Below are 20968 nucleotides of genomic sequence, written 5' to 3'. Positions count from 1 at the left end.
ACCATCTCTCTACTCTTGTTGGCACTTCACCATTTTCTCTATGCAATGGCCCTAATGTTTCATTCTTCCTCTTGCTCTGCTTAACCCCTACCAACTCTCTTTAATTATTTTTAACTTCTCTAGCAAATCTGAGCTCATTTTGAGCTTTCCTTTTTCTGATTTTCTCCCTAAAAGAACTGACTATTCATTTGTATTCCTCTTTAGTGATTTCCACCTTCTTCCATATCTTATTTCATTTTTAAATCTCAGTTCAGCTGAGAGTTCTTTGTAAATCCAGCTTGGTTTCTTAGACACTTCCCACTTTTCTCCCTCACTGGAAATGTTTGCAACAACATCTTCAGTATTTCATCTTCTAGAAACTCCAATCATTAACTCTCTTTCCCTTGAGAATTTTTGATCATGGGATCTCATCTAGTTATTTCCCTATGATCATAGTTCCCTATGCTGGACTTTCTTAAAGTCCAGAGAGCATGTCTGATACATCCTAAATGAGACACCTAAAGGGAGCACTGCAAACCCAAATAACCATAAGAGGACTGAGCATGCTCAGTTTCCATGGAATGTTCTGTGGGATATGGAAAATAGGGAAGAGTTGATGACCTGCTAGTATGCCTTACACTATAAAGTATTCCAGAGGAAGGCATAACCGGTGATCCCTGAATAGGTGCATGCCTCTTAGCAGGCAAGGTCAGAAAAGAAACACAGACAATTCTATTTTATTGCATCAACAATAAAGATCTCACAGTAAAGACTCATAAGAAATATCTGCTTTTCCTCAATGAGGTTTTATCCATCTATGCATCTATCTCCTTTCCATCTGGGAGCATCCAGTTCAGCTCTCAAGAAGCCTGAGGAAAATAAAATAGAACTGAGATTCTTCTGGAAATCCTGTAATGATTTCCATGCCTTTGCACTGTGTGCTGGTATGATTATATCTCTGTTGTTGTTTTTTAAAGAAAGCTTCTCCTTCCAGAAAACTATCTCCACCATAGTAATGTCCAAATAGCAATTTTGGCAACCTTTATCCAGGATGTTGGGATAGCAAAAACAAGTTCTTTCACCCTAAGATTGCAGGGTCCTTTTCTGCAGTCTATTTCTACTTCCAGATGGGCTAGAATCTTACTTTTTAAAATATGAAATCTTAGACTCCAGGCCAGCTAACAGTCCTAATGGGTACCAGGTAAAATGCCCAGAAATGGATTGAATCTCACCAGTCCAGTCACATGGGAATTCTACAATATGAGCCTTCAATAATGTCCTCCCAACTCTTGAAAATCTCCACCAGACGCACTGTTTTGCTGGGGAGAAAATATGCTAAAGAAAGAAAATTATAACTCACATTTGAGGATAAATTAAAAGGGAAAAAAGAAGGGTTTTGTTGTTGTTGTTGTTGTTGTTGTTGTGTGCCTTCAAGTTGTTTCCAACTTATGTTGATCCTAAGTAAAACCTATCATGCATTTGTTTTTGCAAAATTTGTTCAAAGGAGGTTTGCCTTTGTGTTCCTCTGAGGCTGAAAGAGTGTGATTTGCCTAAGGACACCTAGTGGGTTTATATGGCTAAGTGGTGATTCAGCCCTAAACATGAGGAAGACCTTTCTAATGGTAAGAAATGTTCAACAGTAGAATATGCTGCCTTGTAGTGGAGACATCTTCTTTGGAGGTTTTTAAACAGAGGCTGGATGACCATCTGTTGGGAGTGCTTAGGTTGTGTATTCCTGCATGACAGGGGATTGGACTGGATTTCCCTTGTGGACTATGATGTTTATCACACTATACTCTTATAGTGCTACTATTCCACTTTGACTGCTCTAGCTGCCTCCTGCTGCATTCTGGGATTGGCAGTTTTAAGGAGGGGTATTTAGAATTCTCAGGCAGAGAACTTCTCTACCTGAGAATTCTAAATACCCTTCCTTAAAACTGCAAATCCCAGAATGCAACAGGAGGCAGCTAGAGCAGTCAAAGTGGAATAGTAGTAGCACTATAAGAGTATAGTGTGATAAACATCTATGATTCTATGAACCCTAGTCTCCCAGTGTCCTAGGCAGAACTGAGACTATTCTGGAACAGGATCCAAAATGGCAGGTTTGAAATAATTGGATATTGCAAGTCAGCTCTTTGGTTGGTTGCTCTAGAAAAGCAAGTCAAAAGATGAAACAATGAGAGAAAATACTGTGCTAGGAAATTATTCTATTCACCAACATTCAAGTGGAACAAACTTGAAAGTTTCAAACTGGCCAACTCCCAGGACAAAAGTAATCTTCCTGAATATGCATAGAAAACTAGCTCATAAAGATATATTATCTAGACTGTAAAAAGAAACAAATAAATGGAAACAACCAGAGATGGACAGTGATAAAGGTTCAACATTGTTCAGAAGCATGCAGGGAAAAACAAAAGTAAACACAAGTACTGGTGCAGAGGAGGCATCAAAATATTCAAATATTGTGAATGATCAGCAGGAGGGGGAGAATGGAACGGGAATCAACAGCTATTAACTTCATAAACCTGACTATTCCAAAACTGTTCTACTTTGCAAAAGCTGAATCTTTGGTACTCAGAAAGACCTGAATTCGATGGATCTAAGCATTTAGACAAGTCACTTCAGTTTCTCATGTATATGGTAGTTCATACCCTTTCAAAGCAACAGGGAATGTCAACGGAGGTGAGGCAGCATAAATAAAGCAGAGTAAAACAGCCCTCAGAAAGTCTGAATGACAATTTTGCATTTATTTCAGTTAGAAATTAAACATGGGAGGCAACCTTATGCCAAGAGGGAAAATTACTGTCTATTACTATATATGATTATACGTGTGTGTACATGTGCACATAAATATTTGGTTGCTTCACTTACTCTGGAAGACTGGGAAGTGACATAAACAGGTATCAGATTGTTCAACACTAGGTATGAAACATCTAAGTAGGTATGAAACATCTAAGTGAGAATAAGGATCAAGGATGTCATTTTTAAAGTATACCTAGACTTGTTCACCACTCTTAAACCCACAATGGTTCTCAAAGTATTGCACAAGTAACAAAAACCCATTAAAATTTAAAAATTAAAACATAAACCTCAAATGGTAACAGTGAACAATAACTGTAAAATACAGTACAAAGGTAAAAACATAGCCAGATCCATAATAACTAAAAGTTCAGGGGATGAACAAATGTTTTTGTCTAACGTCAAAATGACAAAGTAATCACAATCCAATAGTATCCAGGGAGGGCATCCCTAGAACAGTACACTGGTATTGAAAAAGTCCATACCACCACCCATTCAATCCCAGAAGAGATTCAAAGAAGACAGGTCTTTCCCTCTGGGTAGATTCATGAGTGTGAGTAATCAGTCCTTCAGGTATCCTGGTCTTTGGCTGTTAAGCTTATTTCAAAACAACCTTCTGAGGCATCCTGGGTCTCATCTCTCTTATGCAAATATGTTTGCTTACTGTAAACACCTTCATGGCATACCTAACAACGTCCTGCTTGTAAGCCACAGGGATCTGGATTCTTTAGAGGGGCAATGGAAGGCAGTTTGGTGCATGGCCCCACACATCACAGCTGAAGATTAGCCTAGATAGCTTTCCCTGTCTAACTCTGAAATTCCCATCACTCTCTTCCACCAGCACAGAAAACCAGCAAAAATGTGGGGAGGGGAGCAGGTTTAAAATAGCACAAGCAACACTGCTTCCTACCGCTTGGGAGACAGTTGCTTTCCCACCTTACATCTTAACCTATATTCTCCTTTGCCTCATCTCATGTATTCCTGTTTTTAAAACCATGAGAGCTTATTTTACACTTTCTGGGAATATTTAAAAACAGAAAAAATGAGCAGCAATCAAGAAATTCTCATGGGGGATTATTGGTGTATAATTAAGCAATATCCATAGTAACCAAGCAAATCTGTATTAACCTGACCTACTTTGAAAAATTCCATCAGCTTGTTGGGCAATGACATATTATCTGTCATAGTCCTCCCCTCCCCTTTTGAAAGCACAACAAGGACAGAGGAGTTAATTCTTTTCAACTGAGAAGCAGTAAAACCAGGGACCCCCTCGGCAGAGAACCCAAGCAATACAGCAGGTTTGTATGGCATTTTGTACTCCAATAAATAAATAAATCTTGACCTATAAAGGGCATTAAGATGGAAGGAAATCCCAAACTTGTGGTTCCTGTACACAGTCTATGTCACCTTGAACTATTAGGAAAGATGGAATATAGATTTGTAAAATAATATGACTTTAAAAAATCTTACATAGAAGCCATCCGCTTCTATGGATCCCTTCTCACTTTTATAAAGTCAGGTTCAAAATCACTGTATAGATATCCCAATTCACTGGCTAAAAACTAACTCTAAATCACCCAAAGCCCATCACTATTCTTTCTCTATGCTCCCCCTCCCAGCACTGTTTCACCCCTCTCTTTTCCAAAGATCAGGGTGTCCCTTAGTGACTCAGGCAATCACATTCTTGAGAAATTCATCTCTGTCAGGGAGGTTAAAGTCTCTATTGTGCATACAAAAGTTGTGGTTCAGGGTCCATGACAAGAGAGTCCTTGCTTAAGTGATCAAAGGGTTTATGGCATCAGCAGAATGGAAGGGGAAGTTCATTCTTTGGTCAAAACTTGAGGGAAATGCATCTCTGCATGGCCCCATAATGAATCACTCTGTCATGCACCTAGTGCCGGATTTATGCACAAATTAAGTGAGCAACAGTTTAGGATCTCAGATTATGAGGCCTTTCTAAATACAGTGGGCCCTTGGTATGCACTGGGGTTTCATTCCAGAACACACACACACACGTGGATACCAAAATCCATGGATACTCGACTCCCATTATATACAGTGGTGCAGTAAAATTGTGTCTCTTATATAAAATGGCAAAAATCAAGGTTTGCTTTTTGGATTTATTTATTTATTTATTTATTGAGTAGGAATATTTTCAAGCCATGGATGTTTGAATCCACGGATGAAGAATCTGTGGATATGGAGGTCAACTGCACAACACAAAGCAATTCTGTTACAATAATACACATTTGGTGGGTAATGCTAGGGATCTCTTAAAACTGACATAGGGCCTTGGCATTTCTTAAATTGGCTCTGTAAGAAACCTACCAACTCTCTCATGAGAAATAAAAATCAGATTTTCTTCCCAGGTTTATCTGAGGCACCAATGAGATGCTGTCAAAAAGACTACTTGTCAATGTGAGAAGATCAACATGATGCATTGTAAAACTGTACATTGTACACCCACACAGCAAACTCAAACCATGCCAGTGTGGTCTAACAGGTATTCAAATTGGGTTCAAATGCCCATTCTGCTACAGGCAGCCTTCAATAAGTCATTTTCAGCCTTGGTTTCATATTGGTAAAGTAAATACAAAAACCTTGGCCTAGCTTCATATAAATAACATTTGTAAAGCCTTTCCTTTTGGAAATTTTAAGTTCTGCATGTATATATGTGGAAGCAATTCTTACTGATTTCAAAGAGTTTACTTTTAAGTAAGTTTGCTTAGAAGGGCCCTTTCACACTATGTAAATATAGCACTGTGGTGTTACTTTAGCTACCATGGTTGCATCCTATGGAATCCTAGGGCTTCTGGCTGGGAGTTGTAAATAGCCCTCCCTAAAATGCAAATTCCAGAATTCCATACAATGTTTCATGGCAGTTAAAGTGGAATGTTAGTGCTGTGTTGTGTGAAAGGGGCTATGGTCTGAAAAAACCATATGGCTTGAAAACTAAAGAATGGTGATGAAATGGGCTTGTGTCATGGTCATAGTTTAGGGATTCACAGGTAAAATCATTACGATAGACACCATCTTCATCTCCTCACAGAGACCAGGGTTCAAGCCATGGCTCAGGGCTCAGCCATGAAACCCACTGGGTGGCCTTGAGCAAGTGGCATGCCCTCAGGCTCCTGGGAATGCAATGGCAAATCTCTAACATCTTGCCAAGAAAACCCCATGACAGGTTCACCAAGTCAGAAATGACTTGCAGGCACACAACAAGAGGGTTCAATTCCCGCTCAGCCATGAAACCCACTGGGTGACCTAGAGCCAGTGACATGCTCAGCCTCATGGGAAGGCAATAGCAAACCTCCTCTGAAATCTTGCCAGGAAAACCCCATGACAGTTTCATCAAGTCAAAAATAACTTGAAGGCACACAGCAACAAAAAGCACAGAGAAGGTATAGTGCAGCACAGCTTTGGTTTTGTTGCAAACGTTCACCATGGGATCCTGCACATGTTCACCACAGCAGGGAACACAAAGCCTTTATGCAGCCCTTAGTTCCTGCTTGCCAATTTGGCAGCTAGGGGGAAGAGAAGAGGGTGTACATTGCTTCCACAAATTGGTTGCATTAAAACTGTGCACCTCAAATATATCCCCACACCAGTGGGTTGACAGTGTGATGCAACAGCTGAAGCCAATGCAATTCTCACTGGTATCAACAAGAGCATAGTGTGCAGATCAAGGGGAGCAGCAGTGCCACTCTATTCTGCTTTGGTGAGACCTCACCTGAAATACTGCATCCAGTTCTGGGCACCACATGAATGATATTGACAAACTGGAATATATTTTGAGAAATGTGGCCAATTCATCTAATGTCTGCAAACCAAGCCTTACAATTGATTCAGTTAGGGAACTGGATATGTTTAGCTTGGAGAACAGAAGACTGAGAGGTGACATGATACCCATCTTTAAATATCTGAAGAGATGTCATGTAGAAGATGGAGCAAGCTTGTTTTCTTCTGCCCTGGAGACTAGAATATAAACTAGTAGATTCAAATTACGAGAGATTCCAACTAAACATTAAGAAGAACATCTGTACTATAAGAGCTGTTTGACAGTAGAATGGATTGCCTCAGAAGGTGCTTTGGAGGTCTTTAAACCAAGGTTGGATGGTCATCTTTCAGCAATGCTTTTTCAGTATCACAGGAGGTTGGACTAGATCAGTGATTCCCAAACTTTGGTTCTCCAGGTGTTTTGCACTTCAGCTCCCACAAGACAGCTTGGCCAACAGTCAAGAATTATGGGAGCTGAAGTCCAAAACATCTGGAGGACCAAAGGTTGGGAACCATTAGACTAGGTGGTCCTTATTTCCCTTGTACCTCTATGATTCTACCAATATGAGGAGCATTAAAGAAGATCATTTTATCCTGCCATACCTCATACAAGACCTTGTTGGACATCTATTCAGAACAGAAGCTAACCATGCTATTCATTAGCATTTATATGCAAGAAAAAACAGTCCATGCATTGACAACAATCACAACAAGCAACTACTAAAAATGTTATGATCTGAATGATGGTAAAGTTCATCTCAGGATTATCTGGGCCCCAGTCAATGAGTAACAACTGGATCTACGTACTACAAAGGTCAGCTATCAAACCTTCCCTGCCAATCAAACTGTTTCCATTGTAAAACAAATATGTTTAGAATGCATGAAATCCATGATATCTTTGGGCCACCATTGACTGAAGAAACTAAAGGCAAACCTTTAGACTTTAGGGCTCTGGGACCAACTGAGCAACACCTTTGGTCTCTACCCTGTCCCACAAACACTGTTCATCCTGGGAATTATGTGACCAACATATTTTGGAATGATTTTTAACCCCAACTACCCAAATAACCATTCTGTCCAGCTTCCAGAATGAGGCACAAGAATGGTATATTTAAAAAAGCAGGGGCATAAAGGGGAAAGATAAATTTCTGCTTGTGGGATTCTCACATTAAAGGTTAAAAACTATGACATTACTGAAATAACAACTTTGGTTAAGTTTCTTGCCTGCATCAGACAGAGGGGGAAAGGGGGCTGTGCCAACAAACCAAAAAAACCAACAACTATCGAGGCTCATTCACACTCTATCAGATACTTTACTTTGCAATGTGAAGTGTGCATTTCCTCCTTAACTACAGAAGTGGACACAGAAAGCCAATTAAAAAGAAACCTTTCAAGTTCTGCATAATGGCATATTGTCAGTGCAAAAATATTTGTCACTAAACTAAATACTTTGTCAACCCTCTGTCCCTTATATCAGAAGCTTTGGACTTGTTAATTGCCGTCTATTCAACTTATGGAGACCCTGTGAATGAGAGACCTCCAAGCCTCCCTGTTAGCCACATCTCTGCTCAGATCTTCCACATTCAAATCTGTCACTTCCTTGGTTGAGCTTCCAAATCCCACCAGCCAGCATGATGACCTGTAATCCAGGACAAGTAACTTTTCCAAACCCTTATTCCTCGCAGCCCAGCAATATTCTCTGTCCAGGTTACTTGTCTTCCGTCTGGGACTTCCCTGCCCCCAGCCTGGCTCACCTTCACCAGAGGAAACTGCACACTGCCAAGGAGAGTATTCTTATGCAAGCAGGAAAGGACTTGGAGAGGCCAGCTCAAGCAGTGACTTGTAGGCGAGGAAGAGGAGGTAAAGAGAGGCCATCTGTTTGCCAGACATTTCTTTCCTCTTGCCAGAGCATGTGTGAGTGCCCTCTTGGGCTCTCCGAACAGACCCACTGCCAGGTCTGTCCTTTAGATCCCTAGAGAGTGGTATAGCTCCAACTTCCGTAAAAAAAAGTCTATTAAACTTTTCTTAAGGTGGAACCTATCATATCCCATCCCATATCCTGATTTAGACACCTTTCAGATAATCTCCATGCGCACAGGGACCTGTTCATATAAAAAGAATTTCATTTCACTACTTCCAGTGCTTTTCAACCATAGTAAGGAGCCCTGTCAGTAAGACATTCCCTATGAATCCACTGGCAAAAAGTACCCCCTTCCCATTTTTGCTTTTTGAGTTTCAACAGCACACCACAGCTCTAATTCCAGTTGTTTTTCCACCTCTGCAATGCAGGGGCCTTTTCACACTATGGAGTTTATCACACAAATGAGATCAGGAGTTTATTCTGTATATATCCAGGGGAAAAAACATAATTACGCGAAACAATTTCACATGACATCGCACAAAACCCACCATTAAAGTGGTCGCAAAAAAGCATTAACATGCATCTTTTTACTTTTGAGATTTTGGCGACAATGCATTTCCAATATCACTTTATTTGTGCAATAGTGTGATAATCATTCACGCAATTACTCGCCATTTTCATTTTATTTGCGGGATGCTTTAAGTATGCTTTAGTCTCTCGTTTAGGTGAACCCTGTCACAGGGTTTTCTTGGTAAGATTTGTTCAGAGGGGGATTTGTCTTTGCCTTCCTCTGCAGCTGAGAGTGTGTGATTTCCCTAAGGTTACCCTGTGGTTTCCATGGTTGAGGGGAGATTCGAACCCAGTTCAGCTTAACTTCTCTGCAAGAGGGCATGTGGGAGGGGCGGTTCATGCTTGTAATGAGGAAGGAAATGGATAACACTCCCATCTCTGGCCTGTATGCTGGGGTTCTCATAAAGAGGGACTCTTGGATTTAAAAAAATGATTGGAATGGCAAGAAATGTCATTAATTTATAGGTCTATCACCTATAAAGCCCTTGATGGCTTAGATCCAGACTATCTGAAAGACTGTTATCTCCCTATGTGAACTTACCAGAGTCTTGAAATAATTGGAGGAAGGTTATCTCTCAGCCTATGTGATGAGCACATGGGAGAAAGCCATCTCTGTGGCTGCTCCAAGGCTGTGGAACTCTCTTCTACAGGATGCCAGGCTGGACCCTCTCTGCTGTCCTTTTGTTGGCTATTTTATTATTTAAACAGGCATTTGATAATTAATTGGTTTTTGGGAGTCTTTAATTGGGGGTGCTGTATTTTTATCTGTACTGTTATTCTTTAAATGATTTTACAGTTTTTAAAATTAATGGCCTCAGAGTGTGGTGGACTCTCCTTCTTTGGAGGTTTTTAAACAGAGCTTGGATGGACATCTGTGTCAAGAGTGCTTTGATTGTGTATTCCTGCATGGCAGGGGGTTGGACTGGATGGCCCCTGAGGTCTCTTCCAACTCTATGATTAATAATTTATAGATGTTAAAATACAAATTAAACTGCTCACACTATTAAGACGTAAATAAAGTTAAACAGTTTAAAACTCCTCAAACAATTGAAATATTAATATATCTAGCTCAGCCTGCACAACATATGGCATGTGGGTCATGTGCGACCCGCCAAAGGATTTTGGTTGGCCCACAAGGATGTGGAACGAATGAGGAGAAGGCCAGGCAGCAGAGGAGGAGGATGGGCAAATACTTGTCCTACAAGGCTCCTCCGCTGCTTGGCTTTCTCCTCAGGAGAAGGCAAAGTGGAGGATGAGGATGGATGAACACTCACAATGCTCCTCCACTGCTTGGCTTTCTCTTGAGGAAAGGACCAGGCAGATGAGGATGGAATTAATATTAATAATGTTAATTATTATTAATTATTAATTAATTAATATTTAATTAAAACCTATCTGTGGCCCGAAGAATTTAACTTATTTTAATTTTGCCCCCTTCCCACTGCCAAGTTGTTCAGGTCTGATTTGGCTCATCAATTTAAAATATTTGTACCTATCAGGCAGCTTGCTGCTGAAGGATGGAGGCCTACCTAGTATATAATCTTTGGCGTGACATTCTCTTGTATCTTCATCAGACATGCCAGATGGAAGCCTAATAGTCCAATTCAATTGATTTAGTAAAGTAAAGATTAACACAGGCAAGGAAGGAAAGCAGTGAGTGCGCACAATAAAAAAAGTAAGCAAATCCTAAAATCAGCAATGATGGGTTGCCTAACCAAACACTGAGTAATCTAGGAGAGCAACCAGACTTGCAACAGGATCGCTTGTTGGAATTTTATGGATCATGTCATGTTGATCAAGACAGATGGAATGAGACAAGGAAGAGACAACTAAGGAAAGACAGCTTGACACATCTAACACCATTTGGCTTAAGTTGAAAACAGTAACCTGCCAAGCCATAAAGTAGAGGTCCTTGTAGGAAGGAGAGTCAGTGTGGTGTAGTGGTTTCACTGTTGAACTACAACTCTGGAGAACAGGGTTCAAATCCCATTCAGCCATGGAAACCCATTGTTGGCCTTGGGCAAGTCACTCTCTCTAAGCGTCTGAGGAAGGCAAACCCCCATCTGAACAAATCTATCCAAGAAAATCCTCATGATATGGTAATCCTAAGGTAACCCTAAGTCAGAAATAACTTGAAGGCACACAATATCAGGGCAGGAGAATCCCAAGGAAAAGAACATACAATGCCAGAATCTCCCTCAAATAGGTGAAAAGTGGGTGAAGGAAGGGTTAATCCTGTCTTGCCAGACAACTTTGTGTATCTGATGGAATGCTGGGTGGGAGGGGACTGGGCACAGCTTCTAAGCCACTTAAGGGCAAACTAAATTGTTGACATTAAAGGATTTTGAGGTGTAGAGATAAGGACAAGTATTCTGCATCACCTCCTGTCTTTTCTCACTGTGGCTTTCCAGTTCTGCCAGTTATTCTTTTGGGAAAACCTCCCTCCCTCAAGAGGTGGCAGCCTGAATTGCCATTTTGTTAGGATACCAGCAGAACAAGGTTTTCCTGGGAGACAAGAGAGAGAAGAGAAGGTTGGATATTTCCTTCAGAGCTCAGTGTACAGTCTGTACACAGTGTAGCATGGGAAGGCACCAAATATTCACAGGGCTGCCTGCAGCCTAGAAGGCATCTGCGACACCAAATCTAGACACCTAGCAACACCAGATCTTATATATACCACATTCTGCATCTGTCCTTCCTGTCTTTCCAAAAGCAACTCTAACAGTCAGAACATATATTGTGTTCTTCCCTATATGTTGTTTCTGCTGTCAACTGAATTCAAATGTCATACAGAATATTGCTTTCCAGTAAGAACAGTGCTATAGGAAAATGTATGGCGAAAGTAACATTACATTATATTTACAATAAAAGTTAAGCATATTTCATAATTAATGTTGAAAAGCCAAACATTTATATTAATTCTGCTTTGGCTTCTAAATTCATTTTACTTTACTAAACTAAAAATATTAACAAAATGCAAGTGAAAATTCCCATCCATTCATAAAATCACTTCTTTCATAAACACACACACATTACCATTTCTGTTTTGAGCTTGGGAGAAAAGGAAACTGCTACATTAATTTTGGAAAACCTGATTTCTCACCCACTCACACCATAGGCAAAGAGTAAGTTTCCAAAGGACTACACACAGACCAGACCATAGGAGAGGCAGCAGGCTTTAGCTATAAATACAAACAGAAAGCCAGAGCCACCCCAATTTACCCCTCACTCCCATCAGTCAATCCACAATGCTCCTCAAGAACAATACTTGGAAAACTGAGACAAGCTATCCATTAAGGGAGTAATTCTTCAATTCTTCACCACTGATTCTTCTGTCATTTAACTGTGCTGTTGTCATTGTCCTTCCCTGGGGGTCAGTGGTGATTCTTCTGTCATTTGTCTATGCTGTTGTCATTGTCCTTTCCTGGGGGTCAGTGCTGCCTTCTTCTCTTTTCTCCACTCCTCCTTCCTCTTAAGGTATCACTCATTTTTCCCAGGTTTTCCGAACACTCTTTTGTGACTTTTCATATCCATTTACCATATTTATCTAGTCTCATGAGATGTCCTCTGCCCCTTCTCCACTTGTCTCTCTTCTTCCACTCTCCTTCATCTTATGTCATTTTGTCCATCATGTATGCCCTCCCCTCCTTCCCTCTCTTATTTCCTACACAGGCAGCCCTTCCTTTCCCACATGAACTTCTGCACCACAAGGCAGCACACCACCATCTTCTTCTTCCTGCCCTTCCCTCCTTAATATTCTTTGTTTCCCATTGTGTTTGCCATTTTTTGATGTCCCTTGCCGCAGGGAGATAAACTTTTGAGGAGCCTGGCAGAGCCAGGCTGGGGGAAGGTAGGTGGGGAAAGTATAGGAAAGAATACACTAAACTAAACCCTCCAAATGTTGAGGGAGAGGGAGAAATAGTTAACACCTTTTTATTTTATAGAAAAGGGGCTGCATTTTAAAATTATTCTGACTGATGAAAACAAGCCATCTTATAACATAGGAATGTTACCCTGCTTTCACAGACTGTCAATGAGTTGAGACAATGTCTGGATTCTTCATGGAATATTTGCAGCTCAAATCCAAAATTATTTTATAGTCAATGCCCTCTGAAATTCATCCTTCCTTGAACTAGCTTTCAAATGTACTGCAGTAAAAAGGAACTAGTATGTATGCATTAAACCCACAGTGAAACACACAAAATACATATTGTGTTATTTAGTACAATCAGAAATAAGAAGCAAAATTAAATGCTTTTTTAACTATGTAGGAAGTTTAACCACTGCTACAGATTAAGCACGGATATAGTAGGTGCACCATCCCTAAGGAATTTGGAAACTGAAAGAAAAGGATATGTTTGCATCAAGTCATACTTTAGTTCAAGCCAGATGTAGATGTTGGAGGCAGTAATTCCTGGATGACATTCTAAAACCAATCAGAACAGCTCCTTTTGGCCTCAGAAATCCAAATACTTGTGAGGAATTTTATTAATGCATATTTCAAACACTGGAAAGGTTAAAAGGGATTGAACAAGGCAATAACACCCCTTTGTTGTAATCCACAGGAGGGGAAGGTCTTGACTCCTAAACCTTTCCCACTTGTTTTTATTATCAATGTGCTTACATTTCTTTAGAGTTGCTCTTTCCTGTACACTTGAATATTTACTCTCCAGCCCTGGAGACTTTCTGCTGGGTGTTGCCTGACTGCACATACTTGGCTTAGGTTCTAAGGAAGAATAAAACAGAGGGTTACATAATCAGGAATATAGATTCAAAAGATAATTGTGTCCGGACCTGGACAATCTGCAATGAATTAGTTTTATTCCCTATAGTTCGACCATCAAAACTTAAGCTGCTTCTTTTTTAAAAGAGTAAAATTTATACAGAAGGATAGGAATGAGATGGATTACAGGTCCAGTTCTACAACACTTTCAACAAGGAGCAGATCCCTTTCTAGCCAACTTTCAACAGCATTGCCCAGAGCAACCGGGTTCTAAACACAGTCCTGGAAACAAACAAAAATGTGGCAGATGAAAGATTAGCAAATTTATTTAGTAGATGGTCAATCACATTAAATTTTATGCAACTCAGCAGTCACATAGTACATGTGGTCAGAGCCTGGAAATAACTAGTTACATGCTAATTAGTTACACCATTCCCCAGTGAGTTTTAATACATTAATGTATTGGTTGAAAGCACTCACTAGCAGAACTTAGAAATAACTAAATAAATAATTAACAAAACCAGTTAGATAACGTTGAAAACTAGTTAGATTTATCTAATTGTATATGAACGTGCTTCACATTATTAGCCCAAAAAGACTCAATGTCACTTGATTCAATTAAACATTCTCGTTGGGTTGAACTCCTTTCCCATCCATGTGCACAGCTGCTCCTTTTCCTGTCCTCTATATGCTGAAGTCTCAACCTCATATTTATACAGATCTGGCAAGACCAGGTTGGTGCTACAAAAAGAAATGAGACAGAAGGGGAAGAAGAAGAGGAGGCAAATGGATGTATACACACACATTCAAAAGGCAGCTGCAATGAAGCAGCAGTGTCATGGGAGCACAGGTCACCACTGCACCAGTACAATGTACAAGTCTATCTAGTGCAGTACAGTATAGAAATCTAAGATGTGACACTTGTTTTAAGTGGTTTCCATGTAGCTGCAATGACACATAAACCATCCCTGCACAATTCTAGCCTCATTGGCAATAGCACAACACTGGCTCCATAGTGCAGAAAGAAAAATGGCAAAACTTTAAACAGAGACGTACAAGGGTTGTAATATGCAAGATTTGTCTTTTTGGCAACATATCAAAATACACACTACTATATCATGGGACAGAGGCCAGTGAAGAATCTTTCTTTATAATGCAAGTGGAGATCCACAACTCAGGGGGGATGGAGGCAGCACTAATTAAAACCAGGTTGTGAGACGGCAGGGGGAGAACAAATGGATCAGCAAGTTACAGAGCAGTCATTCCAATCTTTTTACCCTTCTGAAACACATACCAGAGAGAACCTTGTCTCTCTGTGACCAACCCCCCAGCAGGGCTGTGGAATGAGTAGAACTCTGGATGCTGATGAACTGCTGCTCCAACCAGCCAGCATGGCCAGTGCCAAGGAAACGGCAGGAGTTGCAGTTCATTGATGCCTAGAAGGCCACATGTTCCCCATCACTGCACTATGGAGTCCTAGTGCCTGAACATGGAAGTGTCTTGTTACAAAGAACTAGTTGTACGGAATTCATCAAATTTCCTCTATAACCAAGGTACTAACTACATTATAAAAAACCCAAACCTTTTCAGGCTACTTATTAGTAAACAAATTTCAGCTTAATCAAGACAAAACAGAAGTGATCCTAGTTAGTCAAAAGCCAGATCAGGGAATAGGGATTCAGCCTGTGCTGAATGGGGCTATACTCCCCCTGATATCTCAGACTTAAAACTTGCATCTTCTGTTTGACTCTCCTCTGAACCTAGATGTTCAGGTTTCAGCACTGGCCAGGAATGCATTTGCACAGTTAAAACTAGTGCACCCGTTCCTTAAGATGTGACCTAGCCATGGTGACACATGCCTTGATTACGCTCATCCCTCCACATTTGCGGCTTTGACTTTTGCAGATTTGATTATTCACCGATTTTATTAATATTTTTTCTCTAGGGATAGCTAGGTCCTCCAACCCATCTCTATGGTCAACTTTAACCAAATGTTGCACTGAAGGACCTAGGGAGCGTTCCCACTTGGCAGATAAAACGGATTATATTGGAGCGATTCTGATTCGAATTATGTTCTGGGAATAATTCAATTTTTTTCTATCGTTTCCATTACCAAAAGGGGCAAATTACCTTGATTCATTTAGATCCTGTTTTCATTCCCATTTATTTTAAATCGCTTTACTTTAAAGCGGATTAACTTGCTCCCCATTCCCATTTGTGTCCACAAGCTGTCAATCAAGCGCCTAGGCTTCAGACGTCACAAGTCTTGGGGTTTGTTTTTGGGGGGGCAGCCAATGAAAATCGGCTGCATCCGAGGCTCTTCTGTTGTGTCTCCCCAGACTAGAAGGAGGCTTGGCAAATCAGATCAAGGAGGAGAAGGCAGCGGGCTTCATTACTGGGAAGAGAATCTTTGAGGAAGAGAGAAGATAAGGCTCGATCCCCCCCACCTCAGATCCCTGGGCGTTCAGGCTCTCCATTCCCCAAAATCGCTTTGCCTCCCCCATTGCTCCTTGGGCTGTCTGTGGGGCGATCAAGCAGGGATGTCCTGCAATGCCCATCCCATAGTTCCTTTAGAATGAGCCTCCTTTCCCAAAATCGCTTTGCCTCCCCCATTCCTCCTTGGGCTGTTTGGAAGGCGATCAAGCAGGCATGTACTGCAAAGCCCATCCCATAGTTCCTCTGGAATGAGCCTCCTTTCCCAAAATCGCTTTGCCTCCCCCATTGCTCCTTGGGCTGTCTGTGGGGCGTTCAAGCAGGCATGTACTGCAAAGCCCATCCCATAGTACCTCTGGAATGAGCCTCCTTTCCCAAAATCACTTTGCCTCCCCCATTGCTCCTTGGGCTGTTTGGAGGGCGTTCAAGCAGGCATGTACTGCAAAGCCCATCCCATAGTACCCCTGGAATGAGCCTCCTTTCCCAAAATCGCTTTGCCTCCCCCATTGCTCCTTGGGCTGTTTGGAGGGTGATAAAGCAGGCATGTACTGCAAAGCCCATTTGCTGCTCTGGCACACAGGCAGAGGTGAAAAAAGAAAAAATAGTTTAAAATGGTGTTCAATGGCTCTCCTCACACATCGGTCTATGAATGAGGAGCAGAGGGGTGTTTGCAATCCACCGGGGGAAAGTCTATGCGAATTGAAGAAAATGGCGCTTGCGATGCAGAAAGAGAACAAAGAGGGTGACACCCCCAGGCCAGCCCCTTGAGCGCTGCTCCTCCCATCTCCAGGTTCCCGAATCAGACACCCTTTCGTTCCCATTTGGATACAGCAAATCGTATCCCACTTTCAAAAATAACTCGCGTTATAACCTACTATTTTTTAAAACCGAATTATAGGCTGATAATCTGGTTTAAACATTTTAATTCGATTTTAATTCGAGATGCTGTGGGAACGAATGAGGGGTAATGGAGATTAAATTCGAGCTTCAGTGGGAACGATGCACCCTAAATTCGGATCATGACCCGCTTTATAGGTAAGTGGGAACAACCTCCTAGAGGATTCCTAGAGAAAACACTCCACTAGGCATTTGTAGCTCCTCCAATGCAAATCTATGGTCAGTGTCTGGCAGATGTTGACCACAGAGTGGCACTGAAGGACCTAGAGATTCCCAGAGAGGTGTTCTCTCAGGTAAAAACATAGTATTTTTGTTATTTGTGTTTTTTTCCACATTCACAGAGGTCCTGTACCCCTAACCCCAGCGAATGTGGAAGAACAAGTGTATATCTCATTTGAATTATTGTAACAAGCTCTATCTGGGGCTATCTCTGGAAATGTTTTTATACTACAGCAAGCCCAAACTACAGTGGACCCTTGTTATACGCTGGGGTTTGGTTCCAAGATCCCCCGTGGATAACAAAATCTGTGTATGCTCAAGTCCCATTAAATATAATGACATAGCAAAATGGTGTCCCTTATAAAAATGGAAAATCGAGGTTTGATATTTGAAATTTATACTTTTTTTTAACATTTTCGAACTGTGGATGCTTGAATCCGTGTATAAAAAAATCTGTGTATAAGAAGGGCCGACTGTACTGAGAAAAGAATGCTGACTGGGGCCAGTTACATAAGCATTTAACTCCCTTGTTAAAACAACTTCACTAGCTACGGGTTCATTTCCAGGCACAATTCAAGTGTGGCTATAAAACCCTATACAGCTTAGGTCCAGCCTATCTGGATGGCTGTATCTCCCCATACAAACCTGTCAAGAGTTTTAAGATATACAGGGGAAGGCTTCTTCTTGGTCTTGCCACCATCACAAGCTCACTTGGTGAAAACACGAGAGAGAGTCTTCTCAGTGGCTGCTCCCACTCTCTGGAATGCCTTTCTGAAGGACCTCCTTCCAACTTTCCTTTTGATGGCAGGCAAAGAGCTTTTTGTTAAAAAGCAGGTTTTTAATGTATAATCAGGGGAGCTTTTTTGGGGTGCTTTATTTATCTTGTTAAACTTTTGGGTGCCTTTTAAATGATTTTATACTGTTTTATCTAGTAATTTTAATTGTTTTAAAATTTTTATTGTAAAGGTCTTTTAATTTACACTGGCTGGGAGCTGCCTTGGGTGCCACTCTGCAAAAAGGTGCCATGCAAATGAAATAGTTAATAAATAAAATAAAATATTGCTCCCTCACGCTGTCTTGTGGGTGTTGAGAAGACAATTGTATGGGCAAGAGAAGTGCGTGTTTTGTACTATAAGTCAGCCCCAGTACTTGTAGCAAACATATAGATCAGTTTTAAACAAATAAAAGCAATATTTCAGTTACTTTTGAGAAATGACAAAGTGACAATTTAATCTTGTAAAAGTCCTATTTTAACAGAGATTAACTATGGAGGGGAGGTTGGAATTTTAAATATAGTTAAGTACTTAAAAGTAATCATCCATAACCTGGTGTATATCTTAATATGGGTGGGCAGATTGTAATACCACTACTTTTAAGCATGATTACATTTGTTGAAGTTGTTATTGTTGTTATGGACCTTCAAATCATTGTATGATAGTGGCCTATCATGGGGTTTTCTTGGCAAAGTTTGTTCAAAGTCTGTTATTGCTTTCTTCTGAGGTGAAGAAAGTGTGGTTTGCCCAAGGTCACTCAATAGCATTCCATGGCTATGGGGCTTCAAATCCTGGTCTAACCACTATACCACAGCATTTCACACTCTGGCTATATTACAAAAGAAATTGCCCAGCCTTAATTTCTTTTACAACCATCCAATTCTGCCCTTAAGATTAAAGCACACAAAGTCTGAGAAATCCAGAGCACAAACCCAACTACAGTTTCAGCATTACTCTGTTTAGGAAGAGCTGCACGTTTCCCATTGTTCTGTAGTAAATATTGAACAGAAACCCTGTTAAGCAAAAGCTGGCATTACCCATTGAAGATGAAGAGCTTGAAGCAACTATCATCACACAGTTTATGGCATACCATCCATCTGGCTCAGATTTTTATCTGGAATACATATCCAGCACATCTCCCTAGAGGTGGCATTTTCCAGAACATTTTACAGCATTGCTTTCCTTCCCCACACACAGGGTTGTTTACAGTGTGTACACTTTTTATGGCCGTGGAAAGAAAACAGCCTCTATAATCATGCATAGTAATCAACCCTCATTATTTACTCTTAATGATTTTACAGTATTTTTACACTAGTCCCCTAGAAATTTTAGTCATCCCAAAGAGAATAGCTTGCTTGTAACCATTTGCTAATTGCACGTATGAATGTCAATTAATTCACTTAGCTAATTATCCACTCTATGAGCATCATGCACCAAAGAACTGTAAAAAGACAGGCATATGGTAATAGATTGAAATAGAATATAGCATGTTAGTGTGTATTCATTCAAGAGACAAAGGGTTGTGGGGGACACACATGTGTATTAAGTTAGCACGTCAGCACACCCTAGATGAAAAGATGCTGTCAGCTTAGGGAATACAGCCTTTATAAGCCATAATTACAGCATTATGCTAATTGTGACTGAACGTTATCAAAACATCATGGCACTGGAAGGATACTGGAACATCAGTACAATTTGGTTTGGAAGCTTCATCACAGGGCAAGCATTCAAGAGGTTCAAGTCAACTTGCTCCTTTCAAGATCGAGCACATGTTACACTGCATTTAGCAAGTTCTCTTGAGAAATCATGACAAGTAAACACAGAGAGAGAGATTATCAGAGCTTCTCCTAAATTTAATAATGAGGAAAATGAAATAATTCAAAATGGCACATTCAAGAAATATTATGTATTGAGCTGAAAAGCATAGCTGTATTTGTATTTGATTCTAAAAACAAAAGAAGAACATTAGATAAGGGGAAGATACTCATTGCCATCAAACAATTGATTTTACCATGTTTGCTCTCTTTAGCAGACATGGAACTGTAAGTTTCATTTACCCTAAGCGTGAACAGTTGAACTGTAATAAATGTTTGTACTGTTTATCTGCAACAGAAGACAAACAGTTTTGTGAATCTATGCTGATGGTTCCAAGATATACCAGGTTGAGTCTCCTTTGTCCAAAATGTTTGGGACCAGAAGTATTTTGGGTTTCGAGTTTTGGGGGGATTTTGGAATATCTGTATTTGCATATACATGCATATTGAGATATACTGGAGATGGGACCCACATTCATTTATGTTTTACCTTACAGACATAGTCTGGAGATAATTTTATACAATTTTTTTTAATAATTGTGTGCATGAAACAAAGTCTGTGTACACTGAACCTTCAGATAGTAAAAGTGTCACTATGTTAACAACCCATGAAAAATGTTTTGCTTTTTGGAACATTTTGGAATTTGGAATTCTGGATAAGGGAGGTTCAACCTGTATTGTTCTTCTGTTGATTCAGAATCAACTTACCATGCTTCAGCAATATGCTACGTTGTATATTTGTATATTCTGCTATGTTCTGCCCACATAACACAGCTTTGTGTTCAAGGAAGGAATACTTCAACACAGCACACAGTTCAAGCATTTAAAAAATAAAACTTAATTTCAAGTAAAATATATTTTTATTTATGACCTAGTGAGCAATGATTTCAACATAGTCTAAAGAATCAGACAAAAAAGGAATTCAAAACAAGTTAAAAGCTCATTGCAGTTTGTTCCAGTTGTAATTTCTAATCTCTTCTCTAGAGCAGCTCCATATACAGTGTATTAGAATAATCTAGACATGAGGCAATTAAGGCACAAATCACTGTGATCAGATCTTCCTTCCACAAGAATGGGTAAAATGGCACCAAGAAAAATTAACACGGGAGTACATCAGCTAACA

At 40.4% G+C, this 20968-nt stretch overlaps 1 protein-coding gene across 1 annotated transcript in view; it reads right to left on the bottom strand.

Annotated features, from left to right (window-relative positions):
• The window catches only part of ACOT11 (acyl-CoA thioesterase 11), a 204615-nt gene that overhangs the window by 79713 nt on the left and 103934 nt on the right, over positions 1-20968 (bottom strand). The window lies entirely within an intron of this gene.

The sequence above is a fragment of the Sceloporus occidentalis genome, unplaced genomic scaffold (assembly GCF_023333645.1).
Source record: "Sceloporus occidentalis isolate IW3139 unplaced genomic scaffold, rSceOcc1.0.p SCAF_3, whole genome shotgun sequence".
NCBI lineage: Eukaryota > Metazoa > Chordata > Lepidosauria > Squamata > Phrynosomatidae > Sceloporus > Sceloporus occidentalis.
The sequence above is the reverse complement of the archived record's forward strand: the minus strand, read 5'-3'. Positions and strand labels throughout refer to the sequence as shown.